This window comes from Mastigoproctus giganteus, chromosome 7, assembly GCF_048544385.1.
Source record: "Mastigoproctus giganteus isolate SK-2022 chromosome 7, ASM4854438v1, whole genome shotgun sequence".
Classification (NCBI taxonomy): domain Eukaryota; kingdom Metazoa; phylum Arthropoda; class Arachnida; order Uropygi; family Thelyphonidae; genus Mastigoproctus; species Mastigoproctus giganteus.
Window position 1 is genome coordinate 15,604,973 of NC_143581.1, and position 18,368 is coordinate 15,623,340.

An 18,368-nucleotide genomic window follows, 5' to 3' on the forward strand; every position below is an offset into this window, starting at 1 on the left:
ATTTATTGTAAACTCCACTGAAATGGTGGTCGTGCCAGAGTAAAAACAAGAACAAGGCGTTCTTGTTTATACTCCGGCAACTGGTGACTCGTTAAAGGCCTAGTGGAGGAACATATCACGTGCCATTTATAAAAAGCTGGTTGAGAGTATGCCGCGAAGGTTGAAGGCCGTCATAAAAGCAGAAGGTTTCAGCACAAAATATTAAATGACACAATAAAAGCTCTTTTTTGTCTAAAGGCAGGAGTCTGGATATTAATGGTAGGGCGGTGTATTTATGAAATGAACGAGGAAGTGTTTGTAAGGCTTAGATCTTTTTGTAGATAAGTAAGAAAGTTGGTGGGGATACATGCTGTAGGAAGTAATGAAATTTTTGGATATAGCATACACATGGAAAGAATATACCTAACTCCTTGACATAACGTGGCGTTGACAAAGCCCCCCACATACATACTCGGACTCCCTACAGTCCTATCTGGCAGAGTAGAGGCAGCGAGATTATACATTATCTGATCGAGAAGCCTCCTAGAGAGTTATCAGTAGGTTCGGTCCGGTCGACTATCTAGCGACCTGCCTGCGAACAATGTTTCAGAGCTGTACCCTCGAGAAGTAATGAAGATTTAACCTCGCCATAATGTCCATCATAAACTTTGCTCTGGAGACTAAACATGATTTCCACCACTTCAAGCCTCCAATAAGCAAAGTGATGTATTGCACTGGTTGATGAGAGTCATCTACGACTTAGTACTGCTTGGTAACACAGAGGGGCAGCATTCCTCCCTCCGTGTGATGTGAGCGCCACACCTCGATCCCACCTAGGTGGGAGCAAACATAAGCCGGGATCGAGGTGTGGTACTGGGTGGTCACCTCCAGTATGCTTAGTGCCGTATTTCAGTACTTGCACTTGGGGATATACCCAGGGTTACTAACAGTCCCACAATTTTGAGGTTGCAAGCTGAGGATGTGGCTGTCAGACCGACTGGACTTCGTCAAAATTAGGTCCAATTGACTGTAGTGTCACCAGAATATCGGTTCCAGCAACCTTGAAGGTTCCCAGGTAGCAAGCCGAGCTTAATACCTGAGAGAATGTCTGACAGTATCAAGAATCAATGTTGCTGTTGTTGTTGTTGTTTTAATAGGGTTTTAGGAGCATCGGCAACTAAGGCCCTACTGTTGTGTGTATATTTTCTGTAAATTGCGTGTTTTCCCTGGTGAAATTTCTGTTTGGTGGATGAAATACCCAAGTTCCCGGTGGAAAAACCATGCTACCGTCGCCTGAGACCAACTAGCTCAGACACGTTGTGAAAAGGGACCATAAAAATTCTTCACGTCATCTACGTGATCAGAACTCAGGTCTTTTTCACCCGATGTGGGGAGGACTTTTGAGCATATAAACAAGAGATAAAATGTACACTGAAAGGACAGAATTCATGGGATACCTGATTCCTGAGCAAGGCGACGCTGTCAACCCCTTTCGATAGTGGACGAACCGATTGCTTAGCAGTATATAGGTACACTGCATTCACGTAGACGGTAATTAGATGTCAGTATGGATAACTGTCGTGAGTTCCCTCTTTCAAAGTCAGATAAATGACTGACTTTGAAAGAGGGATGATAGTGGGTGCTCGACGCATTGGTCACTCTGTCGCTGACGTGATACAGAAATCGCAATATCCCCGTTCAACAATATCAAGAGTGTATCGGGAATACGCATTTCCGGAATAACATCTCATCGTGGACAGCGCTGTCGGTGGAGAAAGGTGGTGGATGAGCATGGCCGTCAACGTTTGTCTCGCATTGTTTCAACCAACCGGAGAGCGATAGTGGCACAAATCACCGCCGACTTCAAAGAGGGAGGTACCAGAAACGTCTCCGCCAAGACTATCATTAGCCGCAATAGGTTATGGGAGCCACCGACATCCCAGAGATTGTGATATTGGATGATGACACGTTGCCTCATTGAGTATAAAGACTGTACAGGCTGTTCGACTGCTGTAATCTGAAGCCAAAATGGGGGAATCCATGATCTATCAGACTGAAAAAAATCTTCTCGTCGGTTACGTTTAGCAACGAATTAAAAACCGAAAGAAATAATTGGTTTCTCAAGCTTATCCATCTCAAAGGTTTTTAATGACTGGATAGCAAGTCCTTCCACATCTCAAAGGCGTAAATGTGGCAGAGTTACTTCAAGAGCGAAGCCATTGTACTCCAAGGAGGACTGTACGGAAAAATAGGACATCTAGTGTGCAGCAAATAATATTATTATACACAGTATATTACACAAAATTGTACACACACCCAGAACTGCCCTAATTCAACCACTACAATGCACAGAGAATTGAAGAAATTCGATATTGGCAGTCACATGCCTATTCGGAAGCCACTTGTTTCTGAGAAAAACAGAAAAATCCGCTTGCAGTGGTGCACTGATGGTGGACAGAGAGTGTGGCGAGAACCTTCCGAAGAAATGGACCCTTCTTGCCTCTTTAAGACAACCCAAATATCCGGTTGTGGCATCATAGTGTATCGAATGTTTTGTTGGCATGGTTTTGGTCCATTGATACCGTTGGAAAGTCGAATGTCATCCAGGGAGTACCTGAATTTTGTATTTTGTATCAGATCTACTGCGCCCTTAAGTTTTACATTTTTATCCCGAACGTGTCCACTTTAAGATGACAATGCACAGCGTATCGTGCCAGAGTCGTGTAAGAATGGTTCGGACAGCATGGCATGGATTTACACCATCTTCCCTGGGTCCCACATTCACTTGATCTCGATCCTAGTGAGAATGTGTAGGATACGTTGGAGAGAGCTGAAGATTGGTTCCATTTGTTTGTTTACCTGGCCATTTTAAAGTTATGTATCATCACAATGTACCAGCGGATTTAACTAACGTTTAGAGTGCATATCCATGTCCACGTAGTCCTATGACTAAATAACATTCCTGTTCCTTTGGAAACCATAGGACCGTCATAGGATAACAGGGATTGAATGATAATGGATGGAACTTTGTTTTGTTGGCTGACGTCTGGAAGCTACTGTGAGCGTCTGTCGTTCGAAGATTACTGCGTGCTCAAAACAGATGAGCCAATCACATAACACAGCATTCTTTCAAGGCCGCGATAGAAATCACAGACTGTCCAACTACCTACAACTCCAGGACACTAAATGCTGGAGTATACATCTCCCACAACTGTGATCCAATCACATAAATATCTTCATAAATCTTATTATCAGTAATGAAAAGTTGCATCTATGTGCAACTTTTATTTACAAATCTAGCAGATTGAACATTTTATTGTGCGTAGTGATTTCTGTTCAACGTTTCATCACCAGAGCACAATGCTCAAAATCAATCAAAATTAAAATGATTCACTACCAAGCTGCATTATTATTTCTAAAAATAGCTAGTTTTTTCTTTGGAAAGCATGCTTCTTTCATACAAATGTGCTGCCATCTCTTGACAAATACATTCATTAAACTAAGCATTAGTTTTCTTGGCATATATTTTCTTGCAAACACCTTAAGATTCTCAGCAATTAAAGATTATTGAACCAAATATGCTTGCACGATCCAACGAAACGCTTTTGTTGCTTTCTCTATGACTTCCTCTACGAGGATAGAGGAAATCATTTATTAACAAATATAATTTATTTGTACTCTATTTGCACAAGATATTTTACAAATTTTATTTCATTCTAGAAGAAATTATTTCCTTCAGTTGTCAAATAAAACAATTCCTGAAAAGTTTCAACAAATATAATTTATTTGTACTCTATTTGCACAAGATATTTTACAAATTTTATTTCATTCTAGAAGAAATTATTTCCTTCAGTTGTCAAATAAAACAATTCCTGAAAAGTTTCAACAAATATAATTTATTTGTACTCTATTTGCACAAGATATTTTACAAATTTTATTTCATTCTAGAAGAAATTATTTCCTTCAGTTGTCAAATAAAACAATTCCTGAAAAGTTTCAACAAATATAATTTATTTGTACTCTATTTGCACAAGATATTTTACAAATTTTATTTCATTCTAGAAGAAATTATTTCCTTCAGTTGTCAAATAAAACAATTCCTGAAAAGTTTCCACCAAAATGAAGTTGTAAGCTGCCTGTATACGTTTTCTCGAGTGGCTCCATCTGGTAGGCTGATATGCCATTTATAATATAGAAATAAATAATTAAATTGAATAATAAAAAACACGCATGCTCCGCATTGCTCATTTTAACCATTCTAAAATGGCGTTATAGAATTAATAAAACTCTAAATTTTTAAGATTCCAACCAGGTTTGTGGTCAATCGAATTTACTGTAATTTTGTCGATATTCTATTGGTTTATTGTTAAATTATTGGTGAAATAAATACGACAAAAAAAAGAAACTTGCAGTAACTTATCTGATCTCATATATATATTAATTAATTAAATTTTTAAATATTTTTTTTTCATTTTTTCCTACTCTTTCTTCTCTTTTTTTCATATAATTTTTATAATATATTTTGTATATATAAATAATATATATAAAATATATATTTTTATATAAATATATAAATATATATATATATATATTTGAAAATTAATTATTTTTTAATAAAAAATAAATTTTGTCATAACACAATGACAAAAGCATATTTTATTCACATTATAAGAATTATTAAAAGTGAATATTTTTTTATTAAGAAAACTTGTTTTCCTTAAGAGTAGGAATTAACCAGAAATTTTGACACCTAAGTAGAAACACAGAAATGCGCTTTTGTTTACGTAAAATATAATATTGATTAATTAATTTTAAAAAAATTAATATGCATTAATTATAATGCACATCAAATTAATGTTAATTATAATACATGATGTTGATTTTTTTTTAAATACCATATAGGCAATTAAAATAATTCATAGTGACAAATGGGCCTGGAGTACTGGGGTCCATAGTTTAATAAATAGATATTAGTAACGTGCCACACTTTGCTTGTAATGTATTCAAATTTGTCAGTTGATAAAGGGACACGAGTTCCGAAAGCTACTGAATTTGTACTTATATTTTATTTTATACTGGGTATACTGTAAATATCTATTTATTAAAATAATTCATATAAAATGTGACATACTTTATTAATAATCGAATTGGACAGCATCATTATCATCATTATCAATTTATTCCACCTTTAGGTAATTAAATATTCCACGCCAAGGTATTTTGTATTTCTTCAGAAAAAGACCAAAAAAATTGAAGTTCCCATGCCGGGAATCGAACCCGGGCCTCCTGGGTGAAAGCCAGGTATCCTAGCCACTAGACCACATGGGATGCTGCTGAAAACTCTAGCATGGTAAGTATTGTTTTAGGTCTTTAGTGTGATTTGCAAGGTCTTTAGTGTGAATTCAAGAAGGTAACATCCTCAACTGGAGCTATTCTCTTGGAAGCATGACCCAAAAGAGGTATATCCAGCCTTCCATGTCCTGAAACAACATAGAAAGTTGGATCTGTCATTAAAGAACATGGCAGAACATGCTTGTTTCAATTTGTTGTTTTTGTTCAGAAGGGTTCAGAAATACTAATGCTACCATCATGGTAATCTTCAGCACTGGTTTTGGACGAATGTAGGGAGGAGGGGAAGGAAATTCATACATTAAATAGTAAAACGTTTTTGAAAAATTTCAACATTCTTCTCATCAACTGTAACAACATCTGTGACTATTGGTTTAAGAAGTAGATAAAGGTTAATATAGGCGTCCCTTTTTATTATTTTCCCCTCGCACAATGGTTCAGCTTGCTTCATACCGGGCGAAAAAGGTCTAAGTTTCGAATTCCGTCAATTACATGAGGAGTTTTTATGGGCTTTTTCACAACTTAACTGAGTTAGTTGGTCTCAGGTGAGGAGTCCCATCGTTTTTTTTCTCCCAAAAACTCGGGTTTTAGCAAACCGACCAAGCACAGCAGACACAATGTACTAAGGCCTCATAACCTTAGTTACTTTGGCGCTTGACTTAGACATCTATTCTTATTTTTATAATAATTATGAATAATCTGTTAATTAGGCTTAAGTAAGGGGAAAAAGCAAATTTTATATAATTACGAAACGTTAAAATGAACTTCCCATTCCGGGAATCGAACCCCCTGGGTGAAAGCCAGGTATCCTAACCACTAGACCACATGGAAGGAGAGAACCATTTCCATGAAGACTATACTAGTATACATAATGAGAAGTTGTATAGTATTATTAAAAGAAATGGTAAACATTAATTTCTAATTAGCCATTCTGAGTAGATTTATGACGGGGAGCAAACAATAAAGAAATAATCGATACCGATGAGGAACCGAGCTCAAAAAAAAAAAAAATTTAAATACTGCACTGAGTTCACTGATTTAATTTTTAATTTATATCATGTATTTAAGTGATTGCAAACAAAAAAATAATGCTAGTTTATCCAAGATACCAGCTATTTCATTTTACAGCATCTAAAGATACGAGCTAGAGCCCCAGACAGTCTCGGGATTTTCTAAACCGGGAGAAGGTGTCCCATTTGCTTCCTATCCAGGACCGCCCCTGCTCTAGACTACCTAAATTCAACATAGCACAGGTCCCAAAAGCTAAGGGAGGATCATCTTACTATGAAAGAGTTATACTTCCAATTGCATGGCCCATCCTTTCGAATGTACTTCGGCTGTAAGATGAGAGGGCCCCAAATCCCAAAAAAAGGTATCCCTTGAAATTTACCAACTGCCCTGTCCATGGTTTTAATACAGTCAATTTATTTAAGGGGTAAAGGCGTGCTTTTCCACGTGTATCCATCAAGGGTGAAGACCCTTGGATATTCAAGACAAGTTAAAAAAAAATTCCCATGCCGGGAATCGAACCCGGGCCTCCTGGGTGAAAGCCAGGTATCCTAACCACTAGACAACATGGGAGTACATAATGATTTTATTGGAAACTCTACTAGTATACGCCATGTTCAACGTGCTATGACAGAGGTACTAAGGAAGATCTCAAGTAAAGGATTTCACACTGCTTCCAACAATTGTATTTTCAATGTACTCAAAAGAGTACACAAAACAAAAAGTACAGCTGGTTAAGCAAGATTATGAGTCATATATTTTCACCATCAGCAATAAATGAATGTAGAATATGTTAGGTGAAGGTACATGTATAGCCCTCCTCTCCACGTATATGCACACAACATTAACAGGTGTGTATATAAGGAAAAGTTACCAACAACTGCCCAAAAACCTGTTAATCAGCCTAGTTTTTCCTATCAAATTCCTCCATTACTTTCTTGTTCTCGTGCACGTATCCTATCCCAGAAACTTTTGCAACCACCACTTGTTTACGTTCAGGAAGACACAGTAGCCTGAATAAACACATTCGCTCACCTCATTCGAAAGAGTTATTAGGCTAATAAATTTCTTTTGAGCTTTAGTTGAACACCTCGTCGATAGATGGCAGCACATGAAATCTCCATCTGCCTTCTTCTAATCAACATGTTTTTGTTTTTAATACGAACGCTTACTTTTATAATTGCTTGTTTTTGAAGTCGCTAAAATCAGTTTCTGATCTACAAATGTTTAATAAACACATTTACTATTTATGGAAACTTGTTGTGCAATAGATTGCAGTATCTTCTTCTTGGGATTTATTCCTTTATTAGAACGGTTCTTCTCATCGAAAAAATCATTCCTTTATTCTTCTTTTTTTTCCATTTTCTTCTCTTTTCCCGATCTTCGTCTACCGGTCCCCTTCTATTGATAGCTTCTCTCACACCCTCCATCCACGTCCTTGGTCTTCCTCACTTTTTCCTTCTCCATGGCCCCTCTGGGCGATCTGCCATCTTCCATTTTCTTCACATGGCCAAACCACTCCAATCTTTTCTCCTCTATTTTATCAATGATGATTTTTTGGACATTCATTGTGTTCCTTACCACGTTATTTCTAGTGATTGCAGTATACAAATGCAATATTTTTCTCGGCTTTTATATGAATATGAAATGGCCACTCGATATCTCGAATATCACAAGATCCTGGAAGAATCGAGTCCGAAAGTTACCGAATTTAGCAGATTCGAGGTGTGATGACAAAGTTCGGAAAGTAACTTTATATCTGAGATTGCAGCTTCGTAGGAAGTTGCGACTTGTTGCAACTTCCTACTACAATGTTCGGCGTCTCATCTAGACATACTGACACATGACTCACCTGAAATCCATCCAAATCCATCCATCACAACGTGGCTGAGTTAGTTGGTCTCGGGAGTGTTGCATAATTCTTCGTCCAGAAAAGAGGCAAACCGACCACAGACAGTAAAACAGGTAAACCGACCTCACACGCTTAGCTGCATTAACAATAACAAAACAAACAAGACGAAAAGAAGATCACGCGAGTCATCTTGGATATTAATGGAAGTCATTTGATATAAAGAAGCCCTGATAAGTAAACACGTGAAAAGAAAATGGCTGCATTTAAATTATTATTAAATTTTCTATAGTTTTAAATACTGTATGAGACTCAGACATATCAGATGCACTTCAATTCGACAACCATATGCACATGTCTCCAAGGTCGGCCCTGAAACCAAAGAATATTACAAAAATTTTACCAACTGGTTGATGAGGTACAAACACAAAAAAAATTTTCATGATAATCTTCATTATATCAAAGCGAAGCGAAATAGTATGGACGCACTCCCATGTGGTCTAGTGGTTAGGATACCTGGCTTTCACCCAGGAGGCCCGGGTTCGATTCCCGGCATGGGAATACTTCTTTTTTTGCATGTTTTCAAAATTATTGGTACCACATTTCCTCCAATGAACTTAAAACTCTCATTGCCTGTTTGTTTGTTTGTTTGTTTTCAATAACATTTTTCACACCTAAAGCAGACTTTGAAACAATTGAAAGTTTTTCATCCAAACCGATCTTCATGAACGCCTTCTACAGTACTTACTATTTATAATTAACTCAAACTGTGTAGTACTACTCTGCTGGTAGTGGAAAATAAAAAGGCCTGGGGGTTATTTGAGGTCAGATATGAAGTTCTCTGAGCAATGCAGACAGGCTACCAGGCCAGCCTATGGTGTTTTGTCTGTGATATCACAGGAACTTTGGTAGCATCGATAAGGAGGTGATTGTTCCATTGTACAAGGCAATGGTTAGACCAAAACTTGAGTTGAAGTATTGCATATAGGTGTGGAGGCCACATTTTAGGAAGGATGTAGATCTGCTACAATGGATGCAAAGAAGGGCAACGAGATTGGTGAAGGGAACGAAAAGGTCGTGTTACTAAGAAAGGCTCCAATCCTGCGAATTGGCGCCTGCTGGGCGATCTGATTGAGGTATTTAACGCTTTAAATGGATTGAGCAAGCTAAATGCTAATGGCTTTCTTCCTCTTGCCCAGACTACACACATGAGGGGACAAATTCAAATTGAAGAAGGATGGTTGCAGGATAGATGTGTGGATGTTTGACCTCAAGCTGTTGGTTAATTTTTGGAATAAACTTCCATCTTCTTTTGTGGAAGTGGGTTGTTTGAATAAATTCAATGATGAATTAGATAAATTAGAGCAGATGGACAAGTGATGTAGGAAGGTTTTTTTCCTTTTTTACACCGATGCTTTATATACTTCATTTCTTGCACAATATGCCACAAATAATCTACATCCAGTATTATGATATTTTTTTCATATTTAATAAATGTGTTATATACCTTAATTTAAAAATACAGATTAATCAATTAAAGTACAAACCGGTTGGTAATACAACAAACTTGTATTAAAAATGAATACAGAATTTAATTAAAACTGTTGGAGATTATTCTGACAATGTCCACCTTGCTACTGAATGACCCTTGACATTGGAAAATAAGTTAAACCACAAAATTGAACTTTCTCTAGAGGAATATTTAATGATATCTTAAAAATGCAATAAGATTAGACTCATAAAATTTAAAAAATGATTTTTTTGTGCTTGCTGTAGCCGAGTGGTAAACACACAGGTTGGGTTTCCGAAGCATCAGCGACTAAGAAGATATTGCTCCGTGTATATGGTCTGTAAATTGCTTGTGTTCTGAGGTCAATTTTCTGTTTGCTGGACGAAAAACTCGAGTTTTCAGGAGAAAAAACCATGCTACCCTCTCCTGAAAGCGAATAACTCAGCCACGTTGTGAAAAAGGCCCATGAACAATTCCTAACGTCATCGAGGAGACTCGAACTCAGGTCTTTTCCACCCGTTGGGGGGGGACAGCGATTCTACCAACTGTGCTACCCACGAGGACTGCACCCGATCTCAAATTAAAACTTGGTGTATTACAAGAAGAATTTGAGTAAATGAAAAAACAGATGCTTGACTTAGAAGCAAATGTAACAGGGAGGTTGTCAGGGAATCAAGTATCTCGCGACCTTCGAAATGAACCAACCATGATTCGGGTTCCAGAACAGAAAATTGAAGTGCTCTGGTTGAAGGAAATTTACTTTTAATGGAAGGCTCTATTGTCAGGGAAACGGGTAACATTTTTTGTAACTAAGGTAGGTAGACCAGAACCAAGGTGTGTTTGCCGGTAACAACATTTGATGATACTACCAACAGATTGTCAGATTTTTTAAGTTGGATTTTAAGTTTATATAACACTTGGGGAACAGCAGCCCCAAAATAACTTATACACATGGTTGGGTTGAATTAAAAACAGCAAAGGAAGAAAGGGTTCTGGGAGCTACGATACGGTCACATGTGAAGTTTTCTGAGAATTGTAAACGGTCGCTAAGCCCATGGTGTCCTATCCACGATTTATTAGCCAATATCCTGTAGAGATAGGGTGGTCACAATCCCACTGTATAAGGCAATTGTAAGACCGCATTTGGAACAGTGTCCAAATATGGAGAAAAAAGACATCGAACCCCTTGAAAGGGCTCAAAGACAGGAAACTCGCCTAGTGAGATCGCCAAAAGGGTGACTATACGATCAAAGATTCGATTATGTGGGCTACAGAGCTTGGTAAAAGGCACTTTAGAGAGGATCTGATTCAGGTTTATGAGGATCTGAGAGGGGGTTAGTAAAATGAATGAAGGCAGAGTTTTCACTGTTAAAAAGAATTCCGGAAAAACTAAGGGGACATATATTTAAATTACAGGAAAGAAAGAGGTTTAGACTAGATTTCAGGAAGTTTTCTTTTAGCCAGAGAATCGTTAATTAATGGAACAAGTTGTCCCCGCAGGTAGTTGGGCTGACCGAGCGAAGAAATTAAAAGGTCAACTGGAGAGTTACCTAGATGAGGAGAGAAGCGCATAATTTTTTTTTTTTAGCCAATGCAGCAAAAGCCTGTGGTTTCCTTGCACTGTATGGCTAATATTAATGTTATTTTCACTAAAAATATAAATAATATATATTTTAATATTTCTCTCCTAGTCTGAGAAGATTCTTGCGGATAGGTTCATTTAATGTACTTAAATTAAACAAAGCTTATCAAAATATCTGTAAATCTGCCATGAAATTAAATAAGTCATCCCAAATGTCGAATTACATTTTCACTCTTAATTTTTAATTTTAGAAATTCATTTACTCTAAATTATGTATAACACCTCTGATCCCATGTGTCCTTTACGAAGTATAAAAAAGAATATTTAATTTTTGTAATGAATTATTTCTTTGGAAACCTGTTGACTTTGCCATTCAGAAATATTGGACTAATGTAAATGTTCCATGTATCGTTATGTAGTATTAGTTTGACATTGCTCCACAGGCTCCATATCAGAAAAGATGTTTAGATGTCCGTTTGTTCTTCCTTTTATTGTATTCTTCATGGTTGTGAGCTCAAGATTTTATAATTTCACAAGAAGCCTATAAAGACCACCTACTTCTTGAAGTAATATATAAAATGTGTCAATGGTTTCGATTTGGAATGGATGATATATTTTGGAAAATTAATATCTATTAAAGATCGCTATCCTACAAGCAAGGACATGGAGAGTTTCATTGTCAGCAAGCATAATGGGCATCAATGGTTTACAATTGTTCTCATAGTTAATTCCAGGGTCAGATATCGCCTCTAGGTCTTCCCGAGGAACGGGAAAGGTAAAATGTCCTATCTAATTTCATCTAACTCCCAATTTCCTGTTTCGGTGGCTTTGTATTTAAAAGAACCAGTTCTTCCCATTGTATTGCTTTATTGCACACTAGGGCTACGTCACGGTAAGGGCGGAAACCAATTAAGAAATTACGGACGCCGTGTTGACGCTGGAGTCCAACCTTCTGCATAAGCTTTATAAGTTTAATGACTGGCCATTGACATGTTTGTAAACACTTCTGTCCCTTTGCCCCTTTCTCCTAACGGAATGCCCCTGATAGGGTCAGTGAGCTTAAGTAAGAGAAACACAAAGAAGAGGCCTTCTATCATTCAAAGTGGCCTTTTATTCCTATTTGATTCTTCCCTGTTCTCCACTCCCATGTACATAGTGTTCCCCTGGGAAATTTCAGGGAAGTTCTCAGAATTTTTGGCACATCCCGTAGTTCGGTCTTAATGCGCCATAAAATTACTATCTGATCCACCTCTCCACCTTTTATTTTCCTAAACGATGATTCGTAGGCTAATCATACATCAATGTTAGCCGTTGAAATCTTTCTTCTTTCTGAAAAAAAGCTTCTTTTTGAAATAACAAATGTACTGGTATCCCAAATGGAAGATTTGCATTTATGATCTGTAAAAGGGGTAGTCGTAGGTCATAAAAACTAACAAATTTAATGGCATTCTAGCAACTGTGACGGAAAAATTAAATTAAATTTTATTAAAATTTATATTAAAAACAAAACTGAATACACACAGTTCAAATGAAATATAACACGTGCATGATTTTTTAACTCATTAATGTGTTTCCATTGTCTCCACTCCCGCATGACCTTTTGAACTGCTGTTGCTGTTTCTTCTTTCGTTACCATATGATATCCAACCTCTTATCTTATTCTAGCCATGCTTTTGCATTGTTCAAACTCAAAGTAATGTTACTGTAGTAATATATTTTGGTTTTTCACCATCTTTAATTCCATCTTAATCATTAAGAACGTCGTACTTAAGTATTTTTTTCATTCACTTAATTTTGTACTCTGATTTAGTTCACCCAACTTACAGCTCAGTAGGAGGGGCGTGGCAATAAAATTCCTGGACTGGTGCAATAAAAAGAACACAAAGTGAAGAAAATGTTTTTATTTTTATTCAAAGTGATCACCACCTGATTGAACGCACTTATAGTATTATACCGTTCTAAAAATTTCTCAAAATAGCCAACGAAGGCGTCCAAAGAGATGATGTTCAATTCGGTGGCTAATGTTTATCCTTATGCCCTCGACATCGTGAAATCTCGTTCCTTTGACGGCCGTTTTCACCTTCGGAAAGAGGAAGAAGTCGGCTGGTGCTAAATCGGGGGAGTAGGGTGGGAGGTTGAACTGCAAAAAATTTTGGACCTCAGTGATGATTTTGCAGTATACTGCATGCTCTGACGCTTCATCTCTGCTCGTACTGTAACACCCAACACTCATCTTTAGTCATAGTACAGTCGAGGATATTTGGATTATCTTGGAATTCTGGATGAAGCCTTTGCATGATGACACTCTTTGTAGCTTCTGCTCATTTGTGAAGCAGTGCGACGCAAATTTTGCTCAGACCTTCCTTTTCCCTTTCCCCAAATCGTCATGCAGAATTTGATGAATCACCTTATTCATATCCAACTCATCAACCATCATTCTGAGAATCAAACCACTATCTCTTGCCGTAGTAGTTCCGGAAATTGAACCCGTCAACCTCATTTCGAGAGGTTGGCCGGTTCATTGTGAACATTCCGTCTTTGAACCTCTTATACCATTCAATACACTCTTATACCATTCAATACGACTTAATGTTTCATCACCTTGAACTGTTTTTAACATTTCATACGATTCTCTTCCATTTTAAAGCCAAATTTGATATTCGTTTGTTTCCCCATTGCAAAATCGTGATACGTAACGTTAACGCTACTAACCAAACTGGTTGTTACCTGCATACTGTCAGCTTCAACATATGGTGGTGCAGAATTTCTGTACCAGCATGTGTTAAAGGAAATTTTAGCAACAGCATACCACTTCTGTTTATTTTCAAACTCGTCTAACGTAACCGCAACTGTACCAGACCGGGAACTTTATTACCACACTTCGTATTGTCAACAGCTGTTGTGCTTGGAGTAAAAAAATGTACTTCATTGAAATCTTCGCTTGATAAAATTCTAGTGGGAGGTTGTGCATGTGCATTATCAACAGTAACAATGCCTTATATCAAATCGAGAATTAAAATAAATTTTCGTTTAGGAAATATCTCCATTAAGTACTGTATAAATAACGCACTGCACCTGTGCAGACAGTAGAAATTTGGTACAGATAGCAACCAAGTCAGATAACCTTTTTTAAAATATAAATTCGAGGTATTTATTTACAAAAAAAAAAAAATAAAATACAAAATGACATTTTAATTAAGAAATAAATCACATAAATCTAAAAACTAAACATAATGACATGTTCATTTTACATATTCTAGCATTGTTATTTCTTTGTTGCCGTACTGATTAATTTTATTCTTAAGATACTTTTCTTAATTGTGAGGAGCAACACTCCGGACGTGCCCTCATGGATAGCATAGTTGATAGGACAGATGACCATCCTCCCCAGGTGGAAAAGACCTGAATTTGAATTCTGTCGATGACCTGAGGAATTTTTATGGGCGTTTTTCACAACGTGGCTGAGTTAGTCGTTCTCTGTCAAGAGTAGCATGGTTTTCTCTCTCGGATTTTTGTCTAGCAAGCAGAAAAATCGACCTCAGAACACAAGAAATAGACAGTATACAGGGAGCAGTATGGCCATAGTTCTTGATGTTCCTAATGATATACTCCACGTGAATTAATTTTATATAAGCTTGTGGCATTTTTCGTTCATCTAGGTGTTCGATATTTCCATTTCTTTTCACCCGTAGCTAACGAATCAAAAAAGCTGTATTTTAAAGTTGTTAATAATTACGAGTACTGTGCTTCCCCAGCTTACTAACACTTTTCTGCATAGTCAACTGTTTCTATATTTTGTTAATCAATGAACGGAACTGTGTAACCACTGAATCTTTAAATACAGTACGCGACCAACTACCAAATTTTAATATAGAGTGGAAAATCTCACCTCTTTTTCGAAATGTTTACCTCAACGGGAAGGTTTTAGGAACGTCAGCAGCTGAGGCCATATTGCACCATGTGCATTGTCTGTAAATTGCGTGTGTTATGTGGTCGATTTTCTGTTTTTATGGATGAAAAGCACGAATTTCCGGGAGGAAAAAAACCATACTACCCTCGCCTTTATCTATTTATTTTTATTTATAGTAGTAGTATTTAATAGTAAAATATATCCTATATTTTATTGTTATTAATCCAATATGAATTTCTTGTTTCGCCCCAACAAACGAGTGTCCTTTTCTTCTTCTTTTTTTTTCCCCTGTTTGCCCAGGATTCATAAATTTATTTCTTAGAATACGTTTGCATGTTTTATTTCTCCAGTTTTAATTAAATTTAGTACACACATGGCTGAGTAATGGTTTCAAGATCATATACTTTCCATAACATCTCCAAAGTTTCTGCATCATTTTTGCCAAGTTTCACTAAAAATTTAATAACAATTCTTTGCTCTAAATTATGTTCACTCATTTTATTATTATTAAATTGCTTTGCAATGGCTTATTGTAGCGGTATTCATCTCAAAATTCGTAATTAAAAATGAGAATTCATGGAAGGCGAAAAATGAAAAGAATTAAGATTAAACTATTTAAAAACATGCCCTAAGGAGAATGAAGTGCGCAACTTTTTCCCAGGTTGTCATCTATAAAGGAAGAATTCGGAATGTATTAAAAACCAAGTAATGTAATGAGTATCTAAACAGTACTTTAAGCCCTAGCTAATCAACACAATTATCGATCACTCATTTTCCCACCGAAAGGTTAAAACACTGATTCACAGAGGCACAGTTCAATCAAAATTTAACCGATTGCAACGAAACAAAAACTGATCTGTACAGGAAAAACACAAGCAATAGCACGATGTGAATGTTGTTGATATGCGCAGTGGTAAGGCATTGGTAAGCAACGATTTTCGTTTCATTTTAGTCACACCTTGTATGGTAGAGTTACCAAATATGACATTGTATTTGGGAGTTTCCCTTGTATTAATTTTAAAAAAGATACCCAAAATAGTCCACGATAAAGCTGTAAAAAGAAATTTTAAATATTTCTGGACCGCTATTCCCTCCTGAACTCACGCTTTAATGGCAAACTCAAGTAATTGCCAGTTTTGCCTGTAGAAGTTGCCATTGCTTATGTTAGATCCGCAATAAGCAAAATTATTAACACCTTAAAATAGATAGGCATTATTTTTTATGATTAAAAAAATTTGGAGTAGTCATAAGGCTCGTTGACTCTGCAGACTTCCGTATGATAATCAGAGCAAAAATATAAATACGTCACTGAAAGAAGGGGCACAGCAATAGTAGAGCATAACGTGTAACTGATATGCTTACCAGGAGAGGGAAAAGTCACACCAAAAACGACAGCACATCACTGACCTCATACAATCTCCTACCCTTCCGGAAATATTTAGCAAAGTTGTTACAAGAGGTGAATGCCCGCTAATTGCTGTGAAAATGGACTCTGCCATGTGCCTTCTGCCAGCCAAACAGATGACTTGATCTTCTTGTGGCAATATTAATATTTTGAAATAACTTAAAAGATCATTTGACAAACTAATGGCTATTGTATTGTCAAAAAGAAAAAAGTCAGGTTTTGTAGCCATTATTCGCCACATTAGCTTAAATTACAGCATTGAAACACTAATGGTTAACGATCCATCACCAAGTTGAAAAATTAGCTTGGCGTTATGATCAGAAATCCGAAAATCTCCAGATATTATTTATTTTTCTTAGTACGAGGAATTTCTTTGATATTAAATGCCAGCGAAAATGCGTTTATTTTATATTAACTTTAATTGAAGTACATAATCGTAATAGCCCATTGTAAAAGATTTTATTTTTGAAATTAAAAATAAAAACATTTATGATTTATGCCATTTTATCTGATGTATTTTTAATTTCGCCTGCAGGGAATAAAATCATTAGGTGGCGCTTCTTTGCTACTGGATTATTAGTGTTAAATATTTGTTAGAATTAAAATGCATTTTTGTCATTGTTCCATCATAATTTAGTTTATTATACTGTGCAGTAGGATAATATATAACGGTATGTAAAATTAATTATATACCATATTAACTATTATTGTTAATTATAGTATACAGTTAACAACATATTTGCAAAAAAAAAAATCATGATACTGGTGAAATTAAAGTGATATCGATTTCTCTTTTCCCTAGTTTTCCTCCCCCTTATTAATTAAAAAACAGTTAGTTATATTGCTAAGATTATGCACAATATTATTTATATTTTACACAGAAAATTCTTTCTTTTTAAAAATATCGAAATCAGTTATGAATTAATTAATTTGACTGCATACGTTTTCGTTCGAAAAGGCAGTATTTTTTTCATAGTAGTCTAATCTTTAAGGTTATGCACAAATATTCGGGGATAATTCCTTATTTTTATTAGACAATATAGTTAGCTTTGATCTCTATAATCCCCTGCAACGATATTCAGAAGAATTGAGCCAAAATATTAATCTGGATTGGTTCGGAAGGGGGGGGGGGGGGAGAAACGTACTTTAATCAGAAATACAGGCTGCTAATTCGAATTTTACATATGTGTATTGTGATTGTCAGGTGTTCTTTTAATATGAAGTTTTAAACAGCCCCATATGATTTCAACAATCAAATCGCGGTTAGGCTTCAGAATAAGGCTCTTACCTATGGCTCTTGTGATAGGTAGCTTCACCAAAGGGGAAAATCGTTTCCCGATTCCTTGGCGCTAGTTTGAACTCAGGAAGCAATTTTCCTCCAGGACTAAACCTTCCAATCACTTCAAAGCTGACCATACCATTAAATAAATAAATAAATTTTCTGTTTATACTCCGGCACGACAACCAAGTCAGTAGAGTTTACAATAAATCGTCAATACAAATATTTATCGTATTTAGTAGTCACGGGCTTGAACCCCGGTCCACTCAAGGAACGCGTGCTATGCACTCTCGCTCCTGACCACTGGGCTACGTCAGGCCTTGATGTCTCAAAGATCCATGGTAAGAGCCTTGTTCTAAAGACTGCGGTATTCATAGTACTGTGGTACCTTTTCCCTAGTCCGGATAGCCTATTTTCGCCCTTTGCCTTTGTACGGTCGACTACCCTCAGATAAATACAACCATAAAATTATCTTTTTATGGTTGTATGATCTGGAA

General features: G+C 36.5%; 3 non-coding genes across 3 annotated transcripts; 1 reads left to right on the plus strand and 2 right to left on the minus strand.

The window, feature by feature from the left end:
* Positions 1-5,235: 5,235 nt before the first annotated feature.
* On the minus strand, positions 5,236-5,307 carry TRNAE-UUC (transfer RNA glutamic acid (anticodon UUC)). The gene has a single exon. It is a non-coding gene; the product is annotated as a tRNA-Glu (tRNA).
* Positions 5,308-6,837: 1,530 nt separating this feature from the next.
* TRNAE-UUC (transfer RNA glutamic acid (anticodon UUC)) lies at positions 6,838-6,909 on the minus strand. Its single transcript has one exon. It is a non-coding gene; the product is annotated as a tRNA-Glu (tRNA).
* Positions 6,910-8,674: 1,765 nt separating this feature from the next.
* Positions 8,675-8,746, plus strand: TRNAE-UUC (transfer RNA glutamic acid (anticodon UUC)). The gene has a single exon. It is a non-coding gene; the product is annotated as a tRNA-Glu (tRNA).
* Positions 8,747-18,368: the final 9,622 nt, after the last annotated feature.